Here is an 18,670-nt window from a genome sequence, read left to right on the forward strand (position 1 = left end):
CACGGTGGGCATGGCAGGGAGCTGCAGGCACGGTGAGATGAGGAAACCAGAGGGATGTCCAGGAGCAGTTTTCCAGGGGCATAGATGTGCCCTGGGGGTTCATCTCATGGTGTCAAGGTGTCACCAGAACAAGTGAGGATCGACTGGAGTTGTGGTCTGGTTGGTTTGATCTACGGGGTGTCAGAACGGAGGCTGAGCCACCCCTTTTTTCGCTAGCTAATGAAATCTGGGGAACAGTGATTCCCCTGTTCACCCATCTCACCCACAAGTGGGGGCAGAAAAAGGAACTAATTTTGTTTCACATAAAGAAAATGCTACATTTAAGATGGTTTTAAAAATTAGAAGCTGGAGCTTGATGGGGTATATGGTAATTTCCCTTTTCACATATTGAAAAGTAACATTCTACTGTACAAATATTTTCCTTTGTCAGATTAAACTAAAAGCTGAATTTCTCAATTACTTTGGTCATCTTTAAATTACTTGAATTATTAAAATATTAATTTGAAACTTCTCATGAATCTTTTGCTAACATTTAATGATATTAAAAAACCAAAAAATTTTTCTTATACTTCCCAAGTGCTGAAGACTCCTTCCATTTCCTATCCTTTGTTTGACTTTTCTTGTTTGAAACTGTACATCTTGTACATGCCAGCTTCATTGACAGATGTGTATACGAGCCACTCTCTTGTGATTTTTGGCTCAAGGCAAATAATATGACACAACATATTTAGTGCACTGTAAAACCGAGCACAGAAAATCATAGGACAACCAGCAGGGAATACACAACCTGGAAGGAACATATTTAAATGTTTAAAGCTTAAAAAGAGTTACCTAGGATTGGGCATTTTCTTTCTAGCAGTTCTTCTTCTTGGCCCCTAGAGAATACAAATACAAAATACATTTTTTATAGGTGGCATTCAAATTTATAGCATGTAGATTTATTAGTGCTTAACTTTCCTTCCCCTTCTGAGCTATCAAACTTCGTTGCTTATAATACAAAACAATCCTCAAAAGGCTTAGCAAATGAAAAAAAAATATTGGGAGAAATGGAGATTTCTCCCTCCCTCCCTTCAAAGAATTAAAAAAATCCCCACAACATTCATGGATTCTGCATGAGAATAACAAAAATTCTTCTGGAAATTCAGGTACATTGCAGATCTATGTAATTTAGCATGCAGATCTCAAGACACTCTAGCACGTACTAAAAAAAAAAGTAATAATCCTGCTTGCAATAATGTGCCAAACTAAATAAGCATTTTTAATTTAAAAAAGGCACGCTGCAGAGAGAGGTTGGTGAGGTTTAGTGGTAGAATATTTCACATCCTTTAAAAAATGTTTTTCTAGGAAAAAAATAGCGACACACAAGAGTTATTAAAACCCAGCGGGTAGGCTTCTCTCTCTCAAGTCAGTGGTTTGCTTATGATTTACAATACTCTACCCAAAGCAAGAATCTCATTTTTGTAGCCATTTCTTTACAAATTAGAATAGAAGAGATGAAGATGCTTGAGCCCTTTACCGGCATCATAACCAAAGGTATGAAACTTCCTCGCCTTCCCTGCAATGATGCTGACTGACGGAAGGTGCTGTCCGTGTATGAGGTGGTCACAATCCAGTTGCGCTTCAACAGAGATGATGACTCACAAGGAACTAGGGTTTTGGATAATTCATTGCTTTGGAGGCTAACAGCGCAGTAGTTGACTGGGATAGCTTGCTTGATGCCCAGCAAAACACTGCCAAGACTTTTTGAAGAAGTTTCTGCAACCTTTTGCTTGCCATAAGAAACTTGTGCTCCAAAGCTGGTGACCTGAGCAAAACTATGACCTGCTAAAACAAAATTCTCCGTAAGTGTTTTGGACAGGCATGGCAGTGACTGGTTAGTTACTTAAAACCAGGTTTCACATCCACTTGCCAGAAGTAATTGTCTGTCTGTCAGGTTAACAAAGGAAGCCTTGAAGTGGTTAGGAGGCTAACAGGGAAACCGCTATGACGGTGAAGCTTCACAGCTTGCGTTCAGTCCTTTCCGTGCACTCGCATCACTACATGTGCATGGAGATCCATGGACACGGGTGTGTGTCCAGATGTGGTGTGAGAGGAGGGAACAACTCATTCATGTAGCAAGCTGAGCAGCACTCAGGTTGAAAAGAAAGTTGCATGGCACCTAGTTGCATGATAAACTACTGACTAAATACAATTAGGGAGAAAACTGAATTTTTACAAGCTACAGTTGTGATTCTTCAAAGGGACCTTTTGATTCTCTCACCCCAACGCTAGTATCTATGCACTGGAGATGACCCAGCAAGTATCATATCACAGCCTCTTCTAACTGAACCACAGAATCTCCTGACTTCTGAATTCAGAAAGGAGACACATCCACAATAAGAACTGTTTCCAATGAATAATTCAGCAAGCTCCAGTCATGAAACCCACAACAAGCACCGCAAGGAAGATGAAGTATTTTCGCTGCCCATCATTATGTATGTTCATGCCACAGGGATTTTTCAATTATTGAAGAGTGTAGAGTTGCCTTTGTTTGTAGAAAATGTCAATTTGAATTGTGTGGCTTCTACACATTCATTTATGTTTGCCAAAGGCTGCTTAACATTAGCGTGGCTTTTTACTCCTCTGCCACATGAAGTTGCAGAGCAAAAATACAGAACGATTACTAATCTTTTATGAAGTGTCTTAAGTTGGATGCTTTAACTGTCATTAGACATTTCCAATCATGTCTTCCGATATTATCTTATCAGAAAAAGCACTATTAATTTTGGTTTTATTCACAAACCTAACCATTTTAAACAACTGCTGATGTTACAGAAGTATGTCACAAATAACAAGAAATGAAAGCTGAAGTAGCTAGTGTTAAGTTTATAAGATAATATCCTGGAAAATGTTGCTGCTTTAATTCATACTGAAATTCAACGCACAGCTGAAGAAGGAGCTGTCTTTTCAATTTACAGAGTGTGAGAGCAGTGCTTTGAGCAGGCAACAATATTTTGCATGTAGATACAGCCAGCTTCAGTTCAGTGATGTAAATAACTTATTTTAGCTAGTGATGGCAGAAATGAAGGAGCTCCTGATGTGTGAGCTTGGACACAAGCATCTACCATTTCCTGGGGCACCAACAAGAATGGAAATATACCTTGTAAATTACTGTTATGTGTATTGTGTGGCAAGAGCTATTACATTTATTTTATTTGTGAGATATGAGGAAGAAAGGCAAGTTTGTTCTGTAATTATAATGGTGGTGTAATCAAATCTGTGCCTGCTTGTACATGCAGTGTATTTATATCCTTAATTCCTTGGGTTCCACTAGTTTAGCAGATCCTTGGTTAGTCTCTGTGCAGAAGAATCGAGGGACTGGTAAGACAAAAGATGGATGTGAGGCATGGTGTTGACCGAACTCCTAGTCACCATCACATGTGTAACTAACTTTCTTAGAAGCTATTCAGGAGGGAATTTCGGAAAATACTGGATTCCCCCATGCTGTGGGTAGAGCAATCTCTGTGCTTCAGTGTGCTGACAAGCATCCTAGGTGGGGATCTGGCTGTCCCAGGGACTCCCCAGGCAGTAGCTGCTGCAGAATTGACCAAGTCTTGCATAGGTAGGGCACTTGGAAATAGTAGAAATACTTCCTGCAGCTGCAGAAACGGTCACCATCCCTTGCGTGGTTAGGTGCTCTGTGTGTAGTTTAAGATATTTGACAATAATGGATATGATGCTGATACAATGGCCCTTGCAATGGAGCCCTGTTGCCATCCAGACTGCAAACCACCATCCTGTTTGAGATGTGAGTCCTCGCACAACCTTTGAGTCCCCTTATGCAAAGATTCCAATACGTTAGGAGGTTTTCCATTTTTGCATTTGTTTTGATTTCAGTTTTTTAAGCACTTTGTCCCTGTCTGCAACAACTGAGCACAACAGTGTTGTGTGCACTACACTCATCTGGATGGCTTTCAGCTAGTTCAGAGAAAGGTTGTACGTATGCTACAAGTCTTATACTAAATATTCTATTAGTCAGACCAGTCAGACTGATGGTGAAAGTGGCATCACAGTTTTATAACAATACAGAAGTGAGAAATGTGAAGTGACAGGTTTGTTGAACCAGAACTTCACAGAAGGCTACTCTACTTCATATCCTCCATATCATCAACACCTATGTATGATAAATCATGTTCAATACCAAGCCACCATCAACAAGGTAAGGGCAAAAATTACAAGTAGAAACTTTCTTGGACTGTCATCCTTGCCTGTTATTTTAAACTTACAAACAACATCTCCGTAGCCTAAAATCAATCACTCTGACATTGAATCAGCTGCTAAGTGTTAGGCACCAGACCTTCATAATAAGCTTCTTGCCTAGAAGCCTACAGAACAGCTTCTTTCAAAGCCAGTCCACACTTTCCTAATTGTTAAATAACCGACACAGAACAAGATGATCCTCTTAGAGCTGAATACCGTTACCTTTCTTAACCTTCAAGTAAACTTCAAGGTTCCCCAAGTGATTTTGTTTCCATGGAGACAAAGTTATTAATTCCCAATGTTCTACCCCTCATTGAGGCCCGAGACACAACTTATTGATTGAAGTGATGAAGTTTAACTGAGCAAGATAAACTCTAAACCAGAAGTGCAATGAAGTTATTCAGCAATTATAGTTAATTAGTTCAATACTTTCGTCTGAAAAATGATTTCTCAAATAGAAAACTATTTGTATGTGTGCCCATCCACATGCTGTTTTAACTTTTTTGATTTACTTGATGTTCTCAGAGTACTCCCCACTGTTAAATAATTGGGAAAAGCCAATGAAGGAAAATTCAGAAGAAATGAACAGATATTTTTACATCTAAGGATTTCCAGAGGCTTACAAAAATTCTACTAATTAGCACACTGCAGCAAAAACTACAATGCACTTGCCCATTAATCACCACATACCTTTTCTATTTCTAAATGTGCGTAACCACTGTATTTTTCCCTCAGTCCTGCAGCGCGTCTCTATGGCATAAAAATCAGAAATGCATACTTATCCTAAGATACCGGTCTGATAAGCAGCCAGCATTGGGTATCTGTGATAGGCATTATGGGCATCCAAATCTAATGTAGGCACGTGCCGGCCACATTCCCGAGACATGGATGTGTGTAAGCATCCATACGGATTTACCCTACTGACCCGGCTTGCTTTTTGTGCATCATGGCCAGAATCTCCACCCTTTACCTCCTCCATCTGAACTTTAGGGACACCTTAAGTAAGAGTTACTCCTTCACCAGATAAGCCCTTACAGCCACCGCCAGGTTCATGTCCAAGTTCAGAACACACAGCCTGTAAGTGGAGGGAACACACACCATCGCTGCAGGCTTTCCTGGGAGTAACCCAGAAATCCAGAAAAGCAAGCTACAACATTAAGACAGCTTGGAGTCATTGCTGGGCACCCCACCTCCCCCCTGCGCTTTTTACACCCCACTCTGGGGTAAGATCACCGTTCTGCCGTGGCAGCTCTCATGCACACACTGATCCCTCCCCTGCGTTATTGCCTCCTGGCAATTCTTGCCATCCACAGTAACCTACAGCAGGCTGCAAAACAATTATTTGATTACATGACACAATGATCACTCATGCGCCTCATTCCTCCTCGGAGAAATGCATCTGAGTATACACCGTACCTGACACTCTAACAGCAATACGCAGGGAAGAATTACCACCAGAGTTATCCACCTCAGGTGGAGTTAATTGAACTCACAGCGTGATCCTCTCTAGACTTGATTTCCAGCTATCTGCTTATCAGCGTATTTTTCAAAGGTACAAAAGGACCAGCACAAAGGGATTAGAGAAGGGACTCAGGATGAGTACGAGGTCACGAACAATCACCGTGTCCTGCTCCTGACCTTTCTGATAACACAGCGCTCCATAATTCACAGATATTTATGACATCCCCATTACCTAAACCCATTTTCCCACTTCTAATTTGCATAAGTCAGACTGACTGTTACGCATCTGTCCTCTTCACAGACATTACAACGGTACCTCTAAAAACTGTTAAATAAGATAACTAACAAATAACAAGCTTAGGCATTAACAAGTTCAGCTGCAAATCGTGGTCTTACCTTCCGTGCTTCAGAAAACAGTTTGTCCTGCCACGAGCCAGCCAGGGCAGCTGGTATTCCTGAAAGAAAAAAATATATAAATCTGGTTTTCTATGTAGCTATGAAAAGAAACACAGAGGTAGTTTTCACACTCCAAATACCCCAACTCAGCTCGAGCTCCCACAGGCTTTGTAAACCTGGGGAACCGGCTTCATGTCTCCATCCTTCAGCTTCCCATGTACAAATCGGAGTTCCTCTTTGCCCTCTATTTTCCTTTAGGACAGGATCCCTCCATCTTACTTACTCAGCCTGACAAAGCTGGCTATTCCAGCCAGCGATACCCCAGAAAGTCAGCACGTTTCAGCTATGCCAAGCAAAAGTGCCAATTTCAAAGCTATGGTGGCTTCAAGCCAGCCTTGTGCCCGTGGGATCTGACACAGAACCACAGGATTAGTGCTGGAGGGGACCCTGGGTGTCCCTGGTTCAGCCTCCTGCCTGGAATGGGGTCATTCAAGGAGGGCTCAGAGCCTGAGCCAAAGGGAGGGAGAAGCTGTTGAGTCCCCACATCATCAGGGATGTGTCAGGCCAGGCTGGGAAGAGGCGAGAGGAGCCACAGAGGGAGTCTGGTGTCTGCAGCTGGGGCCACAGACTGGTCTGAAAACTGTTGACTGGCTTTGGTGGGACTGGAGATTAATGACCATGGGAGCATCGTTTTGGGGCTGCTATAAATCAAGCGATTCACGAGACTAACAGGAGAGGGGGAGAAAATGCACGGACCTCCGGCACAGGCAATAAATTTTAACAGAGAAGGATGTTCGGTCAACCCCACCCTTCACCCAAGCCCTTTTGCAGGTCTGAAACAGGCTTTCACCAGCACGTAGGTGCAGCTGGGAATCGAGAAGTAGGCTGCTAGCAGGAAATACTGGGGGGCTTCAGGCTGCTAACTTGGGAAGATTTTCAGCAAGTGGCCTGTCATGGCTTTGGTTGGTTTTCACCACAGTTACTCACTTGGGAATGTGTGCAACAGCAGTAACACTGTGCTGCTGTTATTAGTTGTCTTCTATTACCTTTTTTCATAAAAATACCTGGTGGCTCTGCCATCCAACCTCACTTACCTATCTCCGGCTGCTACCTGAACCTTCACTGGTGCAGAGCCTTGAGGACATTCTGGCTAGCCTAAGACAGCATCTTTTCTCCAGAGGGCCATTAAAAAGCTCATGCATTTTACTGGGTGCTTATTATGCCCTCATGATATATTCCTCATTATTGTAACCTGAAATTTCATTTCCATGCCAATGACTCTCAGATCTGTCTTAGTGATGGAAAGCCCATAAACTGCTCTAAGTTTCCCCGTTGCCCGTAGGACAAATAAAGGCTGAATCAGAACGGGCTTTTATTCTCAAAGGCATCCTAGAGAGGCTTAAAAAAGGGTGCTGTCTGCTCTCAGCCTCAGTCCATGACCACTGTCAACATATTTTGATGCTTCAAAAGCATTACTTGAAGCCTAAGCAAAGATCACATCTGCAGGGAGAAAGCTTATTCTGAGCTGATTTTCAATTAGCTTTTTAATTAGGCAGGCTGCGAGAAAGATGAGGCTATCTTTCAGAATACTGTATTTTTTCAACCAGGTCTGTGGGCAGCTTCCATAAAATGAAGCCACACACTTTTCCTTTGCACACGATCAGAGCAATGCTCATCTGGTACACCAGCTCCGTATAAAATGACCTCTCTTCTTTCATCAGCATCTTCACAGTATGGCTGCCAAAGAGCATTGGCATGAAAGATAGTTCAGCGGGTATCATAGCAACTTTATTTGCAATAGATATGAGAACGCTAAAGGAGGAAAGATTAATTTCTAGGTTATGGTGCTAATGTGCAAAACCTTTTTAAGGGCAAAGCTCAGGCTCTATTTGGAGTTTCATATCTGGGTGTAATTTGCTTGTTATTAATCGTCTAGCAAGTCAGTTCTGAGCCTTGACATCCGTGTGTCTTAGCGACTACAACTTGCTGGATTTATCTTCTGTACATAAAAAGCTCCTTTGGGACTCTGTGCCTCGGAGTAAATGCTGTTTTATTTTTGATTCCTGAATTTTCTCTAACTTTCTGCTTATCACATTCCCCCTTTTGGAACAGTTGTGCATGAAATGATTCGTTGGGGTATGCAAGGGCAAATCGTGCTTGTAACAAGCAGGTATCGTGCACTGAGGTAAGCAGCCACTTTGGAAAGACTGCATGATGAGGTTCATCAATTAAATTAATAGCACTGAAGGGAGGGGAAATCTAAAAAACCCCCAAACAACCACCCACAGGGTAATTAGGTATGTGTCTCAGATTTTGAGCTTATGTCTTGCCTTTGCATTGGTACAGATAACTAACGGCAAATACCCACATCTTGGTCAGATATGGCTGCGGAGACAAAGTACTTAAGGTGGAATTAGAATAAGAGTAAGGACAGGGCAAGCACAGGCTTCTGAATAGAGCTGGAGACGTGCTAAGCTCAAAAGAATTGCCACTTTCTACTAGGAAATGTGAGTCCAGCGCTGACGTGCCTGCATGCAGAGTGATGACTTTGCTGGAAAAACAGATTTAGTCCTAACAAAATAACTAACTAGATTAAGTGTTGCTGAGGTCAGGTCTCCACTTATTTCTGAGGCCAGAACTCAAGTGCTGTGTAATGGGATTTACGTTACAGAGAACTTGGTGCCAATGCCAGCTGATAGGAGCAAGGAAGTTTGGAGCCATGCAGAAAAAACATTGGTGTCTTTTTAAGCCTCTGTTTTTTAGCTGAACTTATTAGTAAGTATTATAATGGGGGGTTTTCCTTCTTCAACAAACACAAGTGAGAATGGGAGAGCCCTTCCCATCGTGTTTGTTTTGTATTACACATCCATTTTAAGTCAGGTCAGGAGTGTAAAGAGTTCACTTTGCTTCTAATGAAGCCGTGAGCATTTTACAATGACAGAGAAAATCCTCATTATTAACAGTGTTCTGGCTTTAGTCTACAGAGTAAAAAAAAAAGGGATAGTATGTTTTTACAAAGATGAGGATAATTGCAGCAGAGAAATACGCATGCAGATCAGCAGCTTCTCATTTGTCCATGTGAAAGCTGCCAACTGTCTCAGGCCTACACAGGTTAGATTTTAAAGCATATTTCATTCTGATATTGTATTAAGACCAGTGATTTATTTCATCCAGGTCAACAAGCCTTGCTGCCTTTGCTTGAAGAGCAAGGATCAGGAAGGCTTCTTTCTTGCAGGCAGAGAAAAGACACTGCAGAGATGGGGCTTCTAAATACATCAGAGACTGACCCCTAAAACTTTCCTCTTTGATTTCTCCTCCATTGAAACTCATCACACACCTCTGAGCTGATATTCCACTTAAAATCTTGAGATTACAAATAGCCGAAGCTCTTTTCCTGCACGTCTTCATATGAGTTTGTGCTGTTTTCCAGCATCATTACTTTTAAACAAATTTCCACGCTTAAGCAAGTTGTTTTGACATGCTTTTAGGAGGGTTTCATCAACCACAAGAACAGGTTTATAAGAAGTGTGATATTAATTTTCCTCAGTCTCAGCATGCTTGAAGAAGAAAAAAAAAAACCCAGACCAGAAAGAAGCTATGTGAATTAACAGCCTCACCATGTTCTTGTAAGGAGAACAGAGTTTCATACTGCCCATATGATGCATCTCAGCCCTGGGATGGAGAGAAAGGGAGAACAACGCGATCCGAAGAGCCGGAGATGCTCAGCCATGCAGAAATGAAGATGGAAGCCCCAGCTTTCAAAAGAACTAGTGCATGCAGGCCTGGTTACTAGGAAAAGTGCAGACCTTTGGTGACAGTTGAGAGAACCTATAGCACCTCCAATGAAAGTACACAGCAAATACATCCAGCAACTAGAGAATGATCCTTCTCTATTGTACATTTTGGGCAAGTCTAGCCCTTAGACATGTCGAGTTAGGCCAGAGACTTTGTGCCCTGGCCCCTGCAGAGAAGCAGGAGTACAAAGCTCCAATATCTCTCTTCCTTTCAGGATCAGGAAAAAACATCATGCCCTGAATAGATCTTTGAATAGATCTTAGCAGACCAACTCATAAATAAGTGCCTGCTTTCCACTCAGCACAATAGTTGAAGGAAACAACACAGGGGGAAGGGAGGGAGGGTAGAACAAAACAAACAAAAAACCCCAACAACAAACCAACAACAACAACAAAAAAACACACACCAAAAAAGAAAGAAGAAACTAAAACAATTGCCAAGGTCTTAGAAACAAGTTCTTTGAGTCAGGCCAGAATTCATAACTTGTGTGCAGGCTCCCTAGATACATACGATGTCATGAACCTACTATGGTGATTTGCCACCCTTACTTTCAGGCTAAAGCTGAGTCAGCTCTGTCACCTACCGTCATCCGTAAGTGTGATTCATCCCAACAACACTGGTCCAGGCCCAGCTGGGTCATTTTGTCTTTACATATCTTTGTGATTCCACTTACAAAAAAAAAGACCAACTCAAACCCATCACTTTTAAGGTAAAATTTGTATTTTCCTCTTTAGCATGCATAGTTTTAGGTCACTAGGCAGCAGCTGCTGCAGGCAGGTAAAACAGTATTTAGCCTTATAGTGTCACTTCCATCTGAGCCAAATTATTGCGTTGCTGTGATCTTCACAGGGCAAAGATGATTCGATAGCAGAAGGATGCAGCAGTTTATAGGACTGTAATGATGATTAGTTTAGGCCAAGTCAAAAGCCAGAGACTATACTGTATTGCCAATTCTTTCACACTATCTCCAAAGCTGCTTGCTAGCTTTGTAAAAAAAAGTCTTGTGTAGCACGTTGGTTAGGGGCAGAAGTAAAAGCCTTACATCTTTCTGTGCTAGGGTTAAGCAATACTAGAGTTAAGGAGTGAGTTGTTTTCTTAAAGAAGCTTATTATACCCCTTCTCCAATTCAGCTTTCCCTGTGGAAGCAATGAAGCTTACCTACGCCACAGACTGACCTTTACAACTTAACTTAAGCCCCAGCTGTTCAAACAGATTTTTTTAAAAAAGAGAGCACCATCTGATCTATTTAGAAACCTTTCTTTGCAGTATCTGTTGCAACTCGAGGTCAATTTGAGAATGACCAGAAAGAGCCAGAAAAGCAGTGGGTCTCAAGGGGAGCAAATACAAGTGGCATGAGCTAATCCTCCACCTTTCTTAAGGATTCAAATCCACCAGGGAGCACAATTTCCACCCAGGGCTCTGCTGTGACTTTGGGGCTCCAACAGTGCGTCTTGCTGTGTGCAGCGAGATGGGCACGGAGATGAACCAGCATCCCTGCCCTCGTCCTTGCAGCAAAACAACGAGGTGGAAAGTAAGACTACCCAAGGCACTGGGAAGGGTGCAGTTTCTATTTCAAGCAGCGTTCTGATGCCTGACAGGCCACAGTGGCCTCAGGAAAGTATCTGCATAATCAAAGCCAAGAAAATCTTAATTGCATCTTCTGTCATAAGGATACTTTGGTTTTTTTTGGTTTGAGGTTGGGTTTGTTGTTGTTTGTTTTTGTTTGTTTTGGTTTTTTGTAAATCAAGACATGTTGCACATTTTGCATGATGAGGATGGCTACAGGAGCGTGACTTTAATGAGAAGAAAACGATGCCATTATAACCAAGCCTGTTGCCAGCAACAGCAGCATAACATGAAATGAGGATGACACTAAGTGTAAGCCCATGAGACCTTCAATACACAGCTTACAGCTCACCAGCAGTCCAGTGCTGGCAGTCCATGAGTGGGGTTGCTTGTGCTGAGATTTGGTGACAGAAGTTAAAAACGGTAGCTCTAGACCCGTTGCTTTTATCTGGGGAGAGAGCTACTGTCAAAAGCTGTTTCTGTGACAAAAGGAATTTCTGTCAAAAGAGAGACTACGCCGTTCCATAGGCACTGGGACAAGGTTGTGTTGTTACTTTTTTTTGATGAAGCTTCATTTCACATTCATGTTCTTGGAATGGAAATCTTTCCAGTTTTCTTAGAAAAATGAAATTAATTGTACTTAAACAAATTAGAGATTTAAATTTGACAAAAACGAGCTGCGGCATTGAGAAGTCTCCAGTGGGCTCCCCCAGCTCCTGTTTTCCTGAGGCTCACAGTGCCTTGCCAGCGAGATATGTGGTGTGAATACACAAAGTGGGTCTTATCCACTGCGCATAGAAAGTAACACCGTGCACAGCCGGCACGGCATGCTGTGCTGCTCTGTCGCTGTATTCATAGCATGAAAAGAGAAAAGCCCGACACTGAATAAAGGTATCAGCTGTGTCACTTCCACAGCATGGACCTCTCTGTATGTCACCGTTTCTATCACCAAAATAGAAACAAAATCAGACTACAAAAAGACAGAGTTCAAGCCATTCATATTCCTGAAGCTGCCTTCAGTTAGCAGAAGAAAGGCGCTATATGAAAACAAGTTTCTCTTTCATTTGATGCATTACTGGCAGCAAAAGCGGTCCTCCCGGGTACCAGCCTTCCACCAACTTCAGTCCATCCATGAAAATAAACTTGCAGCCACCCGCCTGCCCCCTCCCTGGCCCTGCTGGAAAGGCAAGGCTGGCAACCAAGATCACATCACCGGCTCTTCTCCCTGTGCCCCATGTTGGTGCCCACTACTTGCCACCCATCTGCTCTCAAGCATCAGAGCAGGGATCACTGCTGGGACTGCCCATGTAAGGGGTGCATTGCTGACAGAGAATGGAAAGCAGGGAACAGTCTCAAATCTGAAAGAATTGATCAGGAGGGAAAAAAGACTTAACTACAACTCACATGGCAAGAGTCTGAAGGACTAAAGAGAATCACTCCCACTTGAATGCTGCTGTCTACTCAGTGGCTACACAGGACCATGAATTTCACCTCGAAGCACGGCATATCCATTCCCACTCAGGCAGTGCAGGTTGAAGGGGCCACAAGAAATGGCAAGGCATGAATGAAGACAACCCCTCACCCATTCAGATTTTCCCAATGCACTTGTATGTTTAATGTGAGATGCAAGTCATCCTCTGCTGAATATGGGCTGGCAGCTTGGTGGGGCACGTGGTGGAGCATTTCCCCCTAGTCCTCTGGGATATTGTACGATCTCAGGAATTCCCATTAAGGTTTGGCCTTTGTGTCATGAGTTGGGTGGTTAAGCGTCCCTTGACTGTACCAGGAACTCTTGCCTGGCAAGGTGGGGAACAACAGCAGGAGTAATCAGTCATCCCCTGACAGCCTTGGAACACTTCTACCCTGAATTGTAACCTGAGTGGAACTGCACCGTTGTTACTGGAATTACGAAAACTCTAGTAATTATCAACCTGGATTGTGGTCAGGATGGAAGCTTACTGATGATCAAAGCCAATTATCTTGTGACCCTATAAAAAGCTGTCCGAAGTGAAGACCCTTTGAGCTCTCCTGGGCTGCAGCGGGTTGTGATCAGCATCTCGCCCTGAGTGGGATGCTTCCCTAAGAGCTCCCTAATTCTCAGATTTGTGAAGTTTGGAGAACTGTTGCCAAAAGCTGACGAAATGGACGAGGCTGAAACCCTCCACTCCTTGAGGCTCAACCATCACCTGTTGAGAAATGCAGAGATATTTAAAGTGAGTATTTTACTGAACTCAAGGGGAGCTTTTAACAGGGATACTTTGTACATTTATATACATATAACTATACACTTATATACTTATATCCCTATATCTAGCTATCTTTGTGTCTGTGTGCGTGCATGTGTGAATTGATTTAGATACCCTATAGCAAGTATAGTATGCATGTTGCCATCTTGGATCTGTAATTATGTAGTAAATCCCATTAACTCACTTTGTAAATGTTGAATTAGTCAATGATTAAGTGCTGCTAAAATCTTGTGAGTCACCTTAAAACTGTGAGTAAACCTTAGACTACCGCTAGATCAAAAGCTGTGTAAAAATTCCATGTGTGGTCAGTTGGTACTTTTACAACATTGAATCAAGATCACCTTCTGCTGGTATCTTGGACAGTGGTTCTTTAGGTGATCTTAACTGATTACACATGCGTTCCTTTAGATATAAACCGTAGACCAAGTTTCAGACTAAGATTGGACCCAGCTGCCCCTAAGCTCTATCAGGAGTTTAGAAAGCAAGGGGATCTACTCTGAACCTTGTCACTCAACGGGAGGGTCTCCCTTACCTTTTTGCATCTTTGGTATCTGTGTAAAACATTCTAGCTTCGTTCTCACTCAGTTTTCCTTTGTGTTTCATCCATTTAGTAAGTAATAGAGCGAACCTTACCACTGAATTTTGTTAAGCTGCGCTTCTACAAATCCATGTTAAAACTGTTTTGCTAACACCTTTGACGGTGACTCTTTCAGCGACCTAAACCACTCGTTTGCAACAGGGCACAAGTGCTTCAGGTGAAGCAAACAAGGATGAAACTCAAGAACCGACACAGCCACAGGGACTGGTGGTCCGTGCAAAGTGTGATGCCCGAATTCTGTGTGTTTCCTAATCAGGGGTCACTGTGTCCTACCCTGTGTCCAAACACCCTTGGGTGCTCAGTCTACTGCCAGTAGCAGCCTACACTCGCGTTGGCCTGCGCATGGCTGAAGGTTCCCCCATTCCACCAGAAGAAAGCCTATCTTTCTTGCTGGTCCTCGTGCTGTGGTCCCCCTCCTCAGCCCCAAGAGTTTTCCCGGTTACATTTTATGTAATTTAGAGTTTCTTCACTGCTTTGTGCCAGGGATGATATTTTAAAAGAGCAAGCCATCCTCTTCTTTTGTCAGCTTATGGTGTATTTCATCTTCCACTATCTCATAAAATGACAGTTTGATTATAATGTAATTACTTTTTTTAGTGAACCTAGCGCATAATTTTATTTCCAGATGGGTTTATGTTCCTTATATTTAAGCTCATTATGAACATGAAGGCTGCACAGGAAAAATACAAAGCAAGCTGCTTTTGGTTTTTTTTTCCTTTAAAAGGTGAACATTTTGGAAGTGAGGAGAAAGGTACCAATGTCACACGGTAGAAAAGATGAGTTCCAAACATGAGAGCACGAATGAGCTTGAGAGTCCTGTAAGGCATTACATGGAAATTGGAAAAATGAACATTTAATTTTAATGGCTTGGAATTTGGTAAAAGCTAACAGGCTGAAGAGCCTCAATATCCAAAAGTCAAAACCAAGAATTGGGGAGCAGCTTCAGACTACCACGGCGGAGATAGTGCCAGCTCACAAATTGGTGAAACGAAAGTCTTTTTTGTTCAGTCAAGTCTCCAAGCCTCCTGTGGCTGGGTACCTGCCAAGGAGCTCGTTTGCAAGTCAAGTATTATTTGTTGATGCTAAAAAGCACAAGCTGATACATTTTGCCAAAACACGTGACAAGAAAATCCATGTAAATCAGCAGCGCTTTGCAGTAGAAACTGTGGTTCCTTTCTGAAAGCTGCCTTAGTAAAATGGCACCCTGGGGTTTCCTGTTTATTGCATCCCAGTGACTTCCAAATCAAACATGATCAGCTCAGACGCAAGTGATAATGATTTTTTTAACTGCTGCTTTTAGGAAAATAGAAATAAAACCGTACAGTCAAGATGTGCTTTTTGGCTCGTGCACTGGCAGCGTAGCTCCTACAACTGGTATGTAGTCAATAATCCCATTTATGACTCACAAAGCGGTTTCTTTTCTATCATTCAGTTTGCATTTTAGTGGCTTTAACAGAAGAAATACATCCAGAAGAAAAAAATGTCATCCCAAAGAAAACGTGTTAACTTAGCCCAAAACTGAAATCAGGTCCTCACTGGGGTCCATTTCTTTAGCAATGCTTTTACATCTGCTCAAGCATTTGCTGATGTAACTTCATCAATTATGTTGCATTTTATGTTGCATTAGGGGTGCAGGGCAGTGTCCTACGCTGACTACACGTGTTTGTAGTCAATTTAAATTGACTTAATTTTTTTAAATTCTTGGTTTTTTTTTAAAAAAACCCTTAAATTAGAACTTGAGTTAATTACTTAAATAACTTGAATTACTTATTAATTAGTTATTTAAATAAGATCATTAATTAATTAAATAAGAACTTAAATAAGAACTCATTTACTTAAATGTTTTTGTTACTTGAAGATCTCATAGAAGCAAACATCTCAGTGTGGCTGTAAAACAGAAGCAAGAGGTACCATGAGCACATCCAGTTCTCCTTGCCGTTTTGCCGCTTGCTACGCTGCGAATGTGACTGGATAATGATGACATTTGAAATCTGTGACTTTTACGACTTGTACGACTTACAGGCATCACCAGCCAGTCTGCAACCCGGGATCGAAGGACCTCCCGCTGAGAACTCGCCACACTTCGCTCCTCGCCACATGTCAAGCTTCATCCTCCTTGAAAATGTATTTCCTGAAAACAAACAGAATTTTGCTTTAGAAATATATATACCCATGTTCCCGTGTTCAGACAGTTCTGGGCTCATTTCCCCGTATTTTAGGTCATTGATAAGCCACCTAATCTGCTGTAATGAGAATATTGCTCGCTTTCCATGCGGTATCTGTCCAGCAGCTCTCCTGGGACACTTTAAACTCGCATGGAAGGTCTTGATATTCCAGGCACGTCTTCTACCTTATTCTATTGCCTTGCCACAGACCTCAGTCCACCAACTTAATTGTTCATTTGTCTGGGCCTGTCAATTCCTCCATTTCCACACTCCCACCTCGGTATGTGCCTTCTGTTAGGTGGTGGGAAAACTCGGAGATTATCACATACCACAACATCATTTATTTACTCTATCAAACAAGAACGATTGATTTATTAAGCTTGTTCATTGGCAAACCTGCAACGTAATTTTAGCAAGAAACAGCTTAGTTCTACGTAAGAATTGAGCCCTAGAAATTCAGATAAAAGATTTGAAACACGTTGCATTGCTGTTGCTTTTCCAAGTGAAAAAAATTAATGCTATGGCAAGAAACTAGACATCTAGACAGAAGAAAAGGGGAAATCATGTGAGACAAAAATCAGAGATAAAGAGAAAACCAGCTTATATTAAAGCTTAGCAGTCCCTGAGGGTATCATGAAAGCTTCTGAATGGATGAAGCATTTCTAGTAATTACAATGAATCAAACAAATCTTGTCATCTTGGGGTTTGCCACAAAATATCCTTAAAAAAGGACAAGTCAGTTTTAAATTTTTGATTTTTACTGAAACCAAGTTATGGTCTTGATTAAGTGACTAGGATCTGCCTACCAGAAAAGCTTTTTGTATGGGATTTTCAACACAAAAATTAAACCCAAATAGATTTTTTTTAAAACTTACTTTTTATTTTACACAGTACAACCTATTCCCTTCCTCCTCAACCAACTCAATCAAATCTACTTTTTGTAGATGAGCCACAGAGCATCAGAAACCCAGTATCACTATTGAACCACCTTTTTTAAAAGCAAAGCAACTAGAGGAGGTCAGACAGAGTTCAAAGACTCATCATTCTTGGGCACATTCAAATTGCCCTTTAAGGTCCACGGTAAGACTTCAAGTTCTGTCCCTGCAGAGGTCTCCAGACTCCGCTTCCCCTTCATTTCACTCCCCGCCCCCCCCCCCCCCCCCCCCCCCCATGTTTTGGGAATTAACCAACGTGGAGGCATCAGACCCCTTCTCTTCCAGCAGAGGTCACTGAACAGCCCAGGGACATAAAGGCAATGGCTGTAGAGGTCCCAAATCCACAAAACAAAGATTTTGCAGAGTAAAGCCATAGATGGGATGAGATAAGGCAGTGATAAAGCTGGGACTGTCCTTATCCAACACAACAGAACAGCTCTTGATTTCAACTTGCCTGACTGCTTGCCCACCTTCCAGAAAATATGAGCCATAGCTGAATCTGTCTCCTCAATGTACTCAACTGCTCCTTTGTTTGGTTTTGTTCTAGTCTGCAAAAGAACTTAATGAAGAATTATAAATCATGGCAAAGGAGACATTTGAAAACAGCACTTACCAAAATTTCTACTTAGAAAGCAGAGGATGCATTAAATTTCTATCTCAAAAGCGTGAAGGATGCATCTTGAATTAAGGCCACAGCACCGGTCCTTCAGGAGATAATTCAAAGCAGCCTTCAGCTTCTTCATATCGATGTAGTATGAGAAACTTACAAAGAAGTGGCACAGGGCTAGTTAATTTTGCAGTTGTGCTTTCCTCAAATGAGGAAGTGGCTCAGAGGTCAAAGCTTTATCTGACTGAGAAGCCATCAAGCTGGTGACAGCTTTACAAAACAAAATGCTGAAGTTTCTATTAAAAAAACAACTCTGTCAAAAGGGGAAAAAAATCATGTCAAGAGTCTTACTATATGACTCCATTAAGATTTTTTAAAATCAATACGTGGTATGTAGTCCACATAATTCAATTTGAGAAAATTTTAACTAGATTATATCTTGGCAAGAAGACCTTATGGGTCACTTTAAACTCAATTTTTATCTGTCCAAATAATGAACTCCAGAAGGTTAAGAGATTAGCACTTCAGAGTGTGTTTTAGTGCAATCAAAGCTTTCCTGAGAGGAGGCTATTGTACTGAAATCGTCAAAATCTTGTCCAAATTATCATATAGACAAGAAAAACCCCAAGAATTAATATCTACCAGTTTCCTCTGGCAAGATG

At 41.9% G+C, this 18,670-nt stretch overlaps 1 long non-coding RNA gene across 1 annotated transcript; it reads right to left on the bottom strand.

Moving 5' to 3' along the window:
- Positions 1-830: 830 nt before the first annotated feature.
- On the bottom strand, positions 831-18,307 carry LOC129735414 (uncharacterized). The gene is made up of 5 exons (XR_008731011.1): positions 18,015-18,307; positions 16,322-16,432; positions 13,389-13,643; positions 6,097-6,155; positions 831-875 (listed from the first exon to the last, which is right to left on the bottom strand). It is a non-coding gene; the product is annotated as an uncharacterized LOC129735414 (long non-coding RNA).
- Positions 18,308-18,670: the final 363 nt, after the last annotated feature.

This window comes from Falco cherrug, chromosome 2, assembly GCF_023634085.1.
Source record: "Falco cherrug isolate bFalChe1 chromosome 2, bFalChe1.pri, whole genome shotgun sequence".
Classification (NCBI taxonomy): Eukaryota; Metazoa; Chordata; class Aves; order Falconiformes; family Falconidae; genus Falco; species Falco cherrug.